At 45.5% G+C, this 7839-nt stretch overlaps 1 long non-coding RNA gene across 1 annotated transcript; it reads right to left on the minus strand.

The window, feature by feature from the left end:
* Positions 1-3539: 3539 nt before the first annotated feature.
* Positions 3540-6040, minus strand: LOC119825984. The gene is made up of 3 exons (XR_005287351.1): positions 5905-6040; positions 5437-5521; positions 3540-3755 (listed from the first exon to the last, which is right to left on the minus strand). It is a non-coding gene; the product is annotated as an uncharacterized LOC119825984 (long non-coding RNA).
* Between the last annotated feature and the right edge of the window lie 1799 nt (positions 6041-7839).

A 7839-nucleotide genomic window follows, 5' to 3' on the forward strand; every position in this document is an offset into this window, starting at 1 on the left:
GGATTAAAGGCGTGCGCCACCACCGCCCGGCCTTCACCAGACATTTTTTTTTTTTTTTTTTTTTTTTTTGGTTTTTCGAGACATGGTTTCTCTGCAGCTTTTAGAGCATCAGAACATTTTTGACACAAGGTGAGACCTGCTTCCTTGTGCTCCAAAGGGTTTGTAAAGGAAATTCCATCTTGACTTGGGGCATTTCTCCTGGGCTGTAGGGGTTATGAAAGAACCTGGTGGTACAGAGTCATGTGACATATACGGGCAGTAACTGCACTTGCACAGAAATCGGCATCCCTCACCTGCTTGACTTAGAAAACTCCCTGTATATTCTCTGTTATTTTATTGAAATTAAAATTCATATGACACAATCCACTTATTTGTGTTGGTTTTAAAAACAATGTTTGTTTACTTGCTTTAGAATGTCCAGTTTAGTAACTCTAGACTCCAGAGCCAGGGTGGGGGGTGGGGGAGGTGAAGGAGGGCAGGCAGCTTTATTCACCCATGTGCCCAGCACCCAAGGCTGCTACTTGGTAACTATGTATTTTTAGTAAATGAGGGAAGAATACAAAGGTGACAGACTTCTAAGGTGGAGACTCCTGGCTGCAATAGGCCACCCATTGTCTTGTTTTTCTTCAAAATCATAAGCAAATTTTTCTACCAGGAAGTATCAAAGAAAAAAATCCCCTATTTGATAAGGGTAAAGTAAACCAGATGTGTGCAGCTGTGTGACCCCAAGTATGAGCAGAATGGAAACTTTGGCAGGAAGGCTGCCCACCTCCTTTGTAGGCTCAGTCATAGAACTGGGATAGTTGTGTGGGAAGGCATTTCTGTTGTTAATTATCCTCTTCACTGCCTAGCGTGAGTCAATCCAACTCAAGAGTAGGCCCCCTGAAGAGGAAAAGAGCAGCCATGAGGTACCTACCTGGCTTTCTAGTTCACTACTCAAGGGGAAGGTGATGTGTTTCCTTTTTGCTAAGCAAAACACAAGGAGTTTAATGTCGGGTCCTCAGGTGGGATGCTGGGTGTGTAAGGAATTCAGAGAAAGGCGTGGATACACAGTGATATCCAAAAGGCTGAAGAGTAGAGGGGGCCTGTGAGCTGTCCTGGGGAGGCAAAGCAAAGGTGAGATATCTCTGAGTCAGCATGGAGAGTGCTGGTTAGACCAATGGGTAGGGCTAGTATCAGGAGGGCACCCCAACTCAGAGGAAGGCCTGTTGCCATGGGAGAAGCCAGGCCTGAGGGAGGGGGATTCTGCAAGTTTTCCATCCTTTGTCCAAGAATCAGAGAAGCAGAGGACAAAAGGCACCCTTGACTCTGACCTCTGGAGGAACACCCTGCTTTTCTCAGTCGCCAGCTCCGCAGCTCCTCCCAGACTTTCTCTCCAGCAGGCTGCTCTGTCACTGCCTCTTCATTCCTCCCATTTTATTACCTTGGAGAGAGTCCCGCCCACAAAGAGGGATTTCTGTAGAGGAATGAATGCTCCGATGACTTCTAAATCAGTCCCTTTCCAGAAAGGAACTCTGATGGCTCCTGTGTCTTCTATCAGAAGAGAACTCGGCTCCCCACCCCAGCTGGCCGCAGAACAAGGCTCTGGTTATGCTGGCTTTTCTGTTAAGTGTCAAGTGGCAGCGCTGGGTAGCCCTGCACAAGGGGCTTCGGATTACATTTTTCTTCGTCACCAGAAAGATCTTTTGGCAAAGGCAAAAAAAAGTCATTATTATGTGAATAAAAGAGAGAGAAAAGGTGACAAAGTTTGTGACAGAGTTCACAGAAGCTCGTGGAGAAATTCAGACCCCAGAAGGACGTTAATCTGTTCAGCTTCGTGCACCCCACAGGCTCTCCCCATGTCTGTCTTGGTGAATATGAAGAGTCCATGGCGAGTAAGAACCAAAGGAAAGGAGGCCTGTTTTCTTTTACCCAGGGCAAGCTGTTGGACTCTTGAGGCCCCCAGTAGTTCAGATCTGCAAAGCAGGCTCTACGCACCCCGGAGTCACTCATGTTTCCCTCTCTGACTTAGGAAGCTTTTCACGAAAACCTGAGCTAGGGAGAGGGTATCAGGGCTGAGGCTCCGTGAGAACCGGTCGGGCGTGCACTGGGAGGCTAAGCTGCTTGCTGTCAGTGAGTGCTAAGAGTTAGCTCTGGGATGTTGTAAGAATGTGCTCTGAGCCCTTCGAGTGCCATAAAATTAATACAACCATTTATGAGGCCGTCATGAGGGCTCTCAGTGATAGCTGAACTCTGGAGTTTTCCCTTCCTCTTTCTTTTTTGCTCTTCCCCTCCACCATAGACGGTCTTCCTTCTCCCAGACATGTGGTCAGAAATGGCTTCCCCCTGGCTGACATCTCCGTGTCCCACATGGCTTCTCATCTTTCCTATTTATTTCTGTTATTGTTCCTATTGGTCCCAGTCTTATTTAAAAATTTGTATTTGGTTCATCTTGATCTTTTGGTTTTTATGTTTAATTTCTGTCTAACTGGCAATTGCACTTTGGACCCAAAGCAGGTCAAGTAATATCCTCTCCTCCCCGGTTCTTTCTGCTACTCCTCATCTGTCTTTTCCTTTTCTTTTTTACAACCTCTTCCCACTGCAGAGTTGACCCCTCCCTTCCGAGGTATGCAGTCACCTCGTGCCCATCTGCCTCTGGGCACACCTGCTTGTTCCTTGCCACCCCAAGCAAACTCCTCTTGTGGAAAGCCACTTGATGATATTTACCTGCCTTAACCTACACCTTAGCAACATCCCCCTTAGCCACAGAGGTAATACCTCTATAGCTCCCATGTCCTTCCATGATTCTCCTACTAGAAAAACCTTTTACAAACAGCCTTATGGAGTTTATCCCATATACAAAACATTCCATGATCAGTGTGTGCAATTTGAAGATGAACGTGTACAGCCATTACACAATCCCCACAACTGAGGTAACGAATGTATCCACCCCAACCCCTGGAAAAGTTTTCCTGTGTCCCTTAAATCTGTGGGTGTCAGAGATCATTTTATTAATGGCAGCGATGTGATGTCAAGTCAGCTGTCATCTTGATGAAAACTGGAATCACCTGGGACAAGGGCCTCTGCGCATGTCTGTAGGAGTGTCCTGGTTCAGCTAATTGAAGTGGGGAGATCTGCCTATTGTGGGTGACACCATTTTGCAGACTGGGATCCTGGGCTACATATAAAGGAGAAAGAGGTCTGAACACAAGCATTCTGCTTCTTGACTGGGATGCAGTGTGACCAGCCACCTCCTGCTTCTGCTGCTGTGACCCGGATGCAGTGGGACCAGGCTCAAGCTCCTGTGGGAAGTTGCTTTCTTCAGGTATTTGGTATATTTAGCAACAGGAAATGTATTTAAAGGAAGCCACAGTTGTCCACCAAGGAAATTAGTGCTTCCAGTTTGAGCTTTGGTGTCATTAATAAAATCATTTAGAAACAGACCTAGAAGGAAGCCTGAGGACAATTTTATTAGAACCTCGGAGACAATCACAAGGCAGGTAAGCTGAAAGCTTTGGCAGCTGTGGGGAGGAGAGAGACGATGGAGAGAGAATGCTAGGTCTCTTGCAGTGGAGGCTGGCAAGCAGCTGCATCCAGCAAATACAAATCAAAACTGTAATTATCACTCAATGGTGATCAAATGGATGGCAGAAAATGAGGAGTATTGGTGAGGATGTGAAGAAAAACTGTTTGAGCTGGTCCTTGAAATATTAAAAATGGGACTATTATTTCTTCATTGTAGGCCTTCTGTGTGTGGAGCCAAAACTCCAGAAAAACTGTTGGGAGAGATGGGATCATATTATTTAGCAAACTCCTTAGAGAAGCTATCACCTTCTTATAATACAAACCAAAGTTTCCATAACTGTAAAGTTATAAACTTTGCCGAGGTGGCAAATGAATTCCTACTGTGAGGATTTTGACCCTCTCCCCTGTGAGATTGTTAATATATGGGTTGGTGCACTATTTCATGTTAAATCACTTTGATTAAGGAACTGCTATTGGATACTGGTTGTGCATTTCCCAGCCATCCAAACCCAAATAATCACTCAGAAACTATATTAATTGCAACATTGTTTGGCCAATAGCTTAGGCATATTCCTAGCTTGCTCTTACATCTTAAATTAAGTCATTTCTATTCATCTATGTATCATCACAAGGCTATGTCTTACTGGTAAGGTTCCAGCATCTTTTTCTTTTGGCAGCTACATACCATCTCTTTGACTCTGCCTACTCTCTCTATATACCTCTGTTCGGATTTCCTGCCTGACTTCTTTATTCTGCCCTGCCATAGGCTGAAGCAGCTTCTTTATTAACCAATGGTAATAAAACATTCATAGCATATAGAGGGGAATCCCACATCAAATAAAATCTTATAGAATAATTAGTATGAGTTCAAATTAAAATGGTGTCCCTTCCTATATCCACCCTCACTCCTGAGACTCTGAGGAGGTTCACCAAGCCTTTCAATTTGCAATTGGGATAACTGGGTCACTGAGTTCTGGAGTTAAGACAGAGACCATGGCCTTCAAGGCCTTCCTTCTCAAATGAGCTGAAACCTAAGTACAGTCTGACTGTACCCAGAGGCTGCAAAGTATGCAAAGCAATATAGATAAATGAAGAGTTGCCTGGTTTAATGTATTTCAAATATGTCATACTTAGAAGGAACCTATTATCAACAAGAGACATGTAATTAATTAAAATACTGTTTGATTTCTTAGTCCTGAGTAGGAATGGGGAATTTTGGGATAACTCATATCTATTTTACAGCCACATAGAAAATTTTGGACTCGTGGTTCCTTTTATTTTTAATAAATTCTCTATAACAAAGAATCAGGAAATTTCTGTTCAGGAGAATGTTTTAAAAGCAATTATAAAATCTACCATATTTAATGTCATTTAATGTCATCCTTGACTTAACAATCATGCCCCCTATGCATGCACACACATACACTGCATATTGAAGCCAAGGCCTTACATGTGTTTGACAAGCATTTGGCCACTTAGCCACATCCCAAGCCCCCTTTTTTATTTTGACTACGTAAGTGTGGACCACCACACAACTTTGCTCACTGTAACATTTGTAGCTGAGGAAATACTTGAATCGGGCCCTTCTTCTAAGCCTCCTCGCAAGAGTGGGAACAGTTCCTCAGGGCGTCAGACGGAACCTTCCAGAGTGTGTGTGAAAGAGGTGAGATGGCCAAGTGTCTGCCTCAGACAGAACAGCAAGGGTGCCCATCTGTGGGGTGTCCGCTTTCTCAGTGTCTGCGAAGAGGCTTTCCTTCCCTCCTACCCAAACAGTATTTATTGAATTCTTGTTGCACATGAACTGCTTGAGGCTGGAAATGCAGCAGAAGCTTAATCTCCATCAAAATCCCATTAGAGAGATTGAAAGCATTAAATGAGAATTACTTAGGCCATTAAATGTAGTCAGCGGAAAGAGACGTACAAAACACCAACCGTGCATGTCGTACTTGCGTTTCCTCTCTACTCTTGCTAGCCAGCAGAGGAGTGTCTCCCCATTCTTACGGCTCTCCTGGCAGAGCTGCGGAGGCAAACAAGAGGTGAGGTGTTGGGGCAGGATCTTAGATCTCAGAACATTCTAGAACAGCGGCAAGAACCTGATCCCGGCTGGTGGACCTGATGCAGTCGGGATGACAGGTGGCTGCTTTAGTCATCTCTAGTTCCAGCCTGACGGCCAATGATAATCTGATTGTTTCATGGGCTTGGAGAAGGTGTGACAAAGCGATGCAAGCAAAACAGATAATTCCTCTTTACCACCACGCCCCCCCGCCTCCCCGCCCCTCCCCTTCCCCCCGTCCCCCGCCTTCCCGCCCCCCCCCGTCTCCCCGTCCCCCCCCGTCCCCCCTTCACACCAAATCGTACGACTTCCTGATTGAAAGCAACTGTGAGAAGAGATCAGTCAACCTGCTTAGCAACATCTTGTGTCGAAGATGCGGCTGATTTCAGTTGGAAGATGGAGGGACATGGAATGTGCTCTCTGGGAGAGAAGGTTGTCTGTCGTCAGAGGAGGACATCGTACGTTCCTCGGGGACATATGTGCACCCCCAGCTGTGAGGCAGAGTGAAGGCCACTCCCCAGCATCCTAGGAGGCTGTGTTAGGTCGCCCTGCTTACCGTAAAGCAACCGTCGGCTCTGATGTGCCTCCTTGGGTTCCACATGCCTCTACGGATTGAAACCATGGGTCAGAGTGCTCGCTCATTCCAGCTCAGATGTATAGTCTAACGAGCACTCCTGGGGACCACCCTGTCAAACAAGGGAGGGGTGAGATCCCAAGTGTTCATAGAGCCTTTTTCAGTCAACAGTGTATGAGTCTTCCATGAGTTCTAGTTATTGGAGAGGAGGATGTGGGAGTATGCCATGAGCACACTATAAATACTCCTCCCGGTAAAGGAAAACTCTAACTTAGTATAGAGTATGGGGGCCAGGGAGATGTCTCTGAGAGCAATGCGTTTGTGGGCGAGCAGGAGGACCTGAACTTGAATACGCAGAAACCATGTAAATCCAGGTACCTGTAACCCCAGTCTCTGCTGTGAGATTTGAGACTCAAACAGGAGACATCCTGGATGCTTGTGGGCCAGCTAGCCTGACATACACATCAGTAAACAGCAGAGACGATGGCTCACACTGAGGCTCACACCACCGAGGTTGTCCTTTGTCCTGCAAGTGGACATGCCAGCATTTACAGACATGAATGCATGCTTACACACATGTCCACACTCATACGCACACTTGTGCGCATGCACACACATTCGCGTGCCGTACATGCTCATACAATGACTTAAAACAGTGAAACAAGAGTGTGTAGTGGAGGGAGATCATGGGACCCAAGGCTGGCCTGTATTTTGATATTTTAAACTCATAAAGAACATTTATTTTTGCAGAGTCAGTATATTCATAGTCACCATAGTGAGTTCCAGGCCACAACAGGCTATAGAGTGAGATCTTATGTCAAAAAAAAAATCGGAAGAAAGAAGAGAAGGAAGGACCAAATTCTCAAAGAAAACTCACATTTGAGAGGCCTAAGAAGGGAGGATCTATTTAGGAACTAAGCACCAGAAATAATGTAAAATGTCTCTCACATCCTGGCTCCATATGTAAATATGATCACCTAGGATTGGCGGACAAATTCCACGATTCATACCAGGGAGCCTTGCCACTCAGCCCAGGCTGCCCATCCTCGTGTTCTCCAGGAAGCCGGTGCCTGGGGTTTGAACAACCATGCACACTAAGCTGTGGGTGCAACACCAGTCATGGTTAGCAGGGCTCCCCACCGGCTCAGGTTACTTGGAGAAAATTCCATGGTATGGAAATGCAAAACTATATTTCAATTTGCAAGAATGGAGGTCTTCTAAAAATATGCCTAATTTTTTTTTCAGAACAGGGTTTCTCTGGGATTAAAGTTGTGCACCACCCCAGTCCAGGGTTTCTCTGGGATTGAAGGCCTGCACCACCAGAGTCCAGCACTTCTCTAATCTTTGTTCTTGTTGCTGTTGTTTTGTTTGTTTGTTTGTTTTTTGCTTTTCCAGACAAAATTTCTTTGTGTAACCATCCTAGCTGTCTGGGAACTCACTTTGTAGACTAGGCTGGCCTCGAACTCACGAGATTCTCTTACCTCTGCCTCCTGAGTTGTCTAATTTTTTAAAACTACAATTTTCTCAGCTAGTCTGAATAACATAGTTTATTGAAAATGGAGATCATTTGATTCGGAAGAGTCCTTTGCTGATTTTGCCCTTAAATTATCTCCTTTCTTCTAAGAAACCCAAAGGTTTAGGGAAGTGAAGTCATGAGAGGGGCGGTGGGCAAAAGAGAATCACAGCTAGGTCTGGACCACTGTGCTCA

Source organism: Arvicola amphibius, chromosome 11 (genome assembly GCF_903992535.2).
Source record: "Arvicola amphibius chromosome 11, mArvAmp1.2, whole genome shotgun sequence".
NCBI classification, from domain to species: Eukaryota; Metazoa; Chordata; class Mammalia; order Rodentia; family Cricetidae; genus Arvicola; species Arvicola amphibius.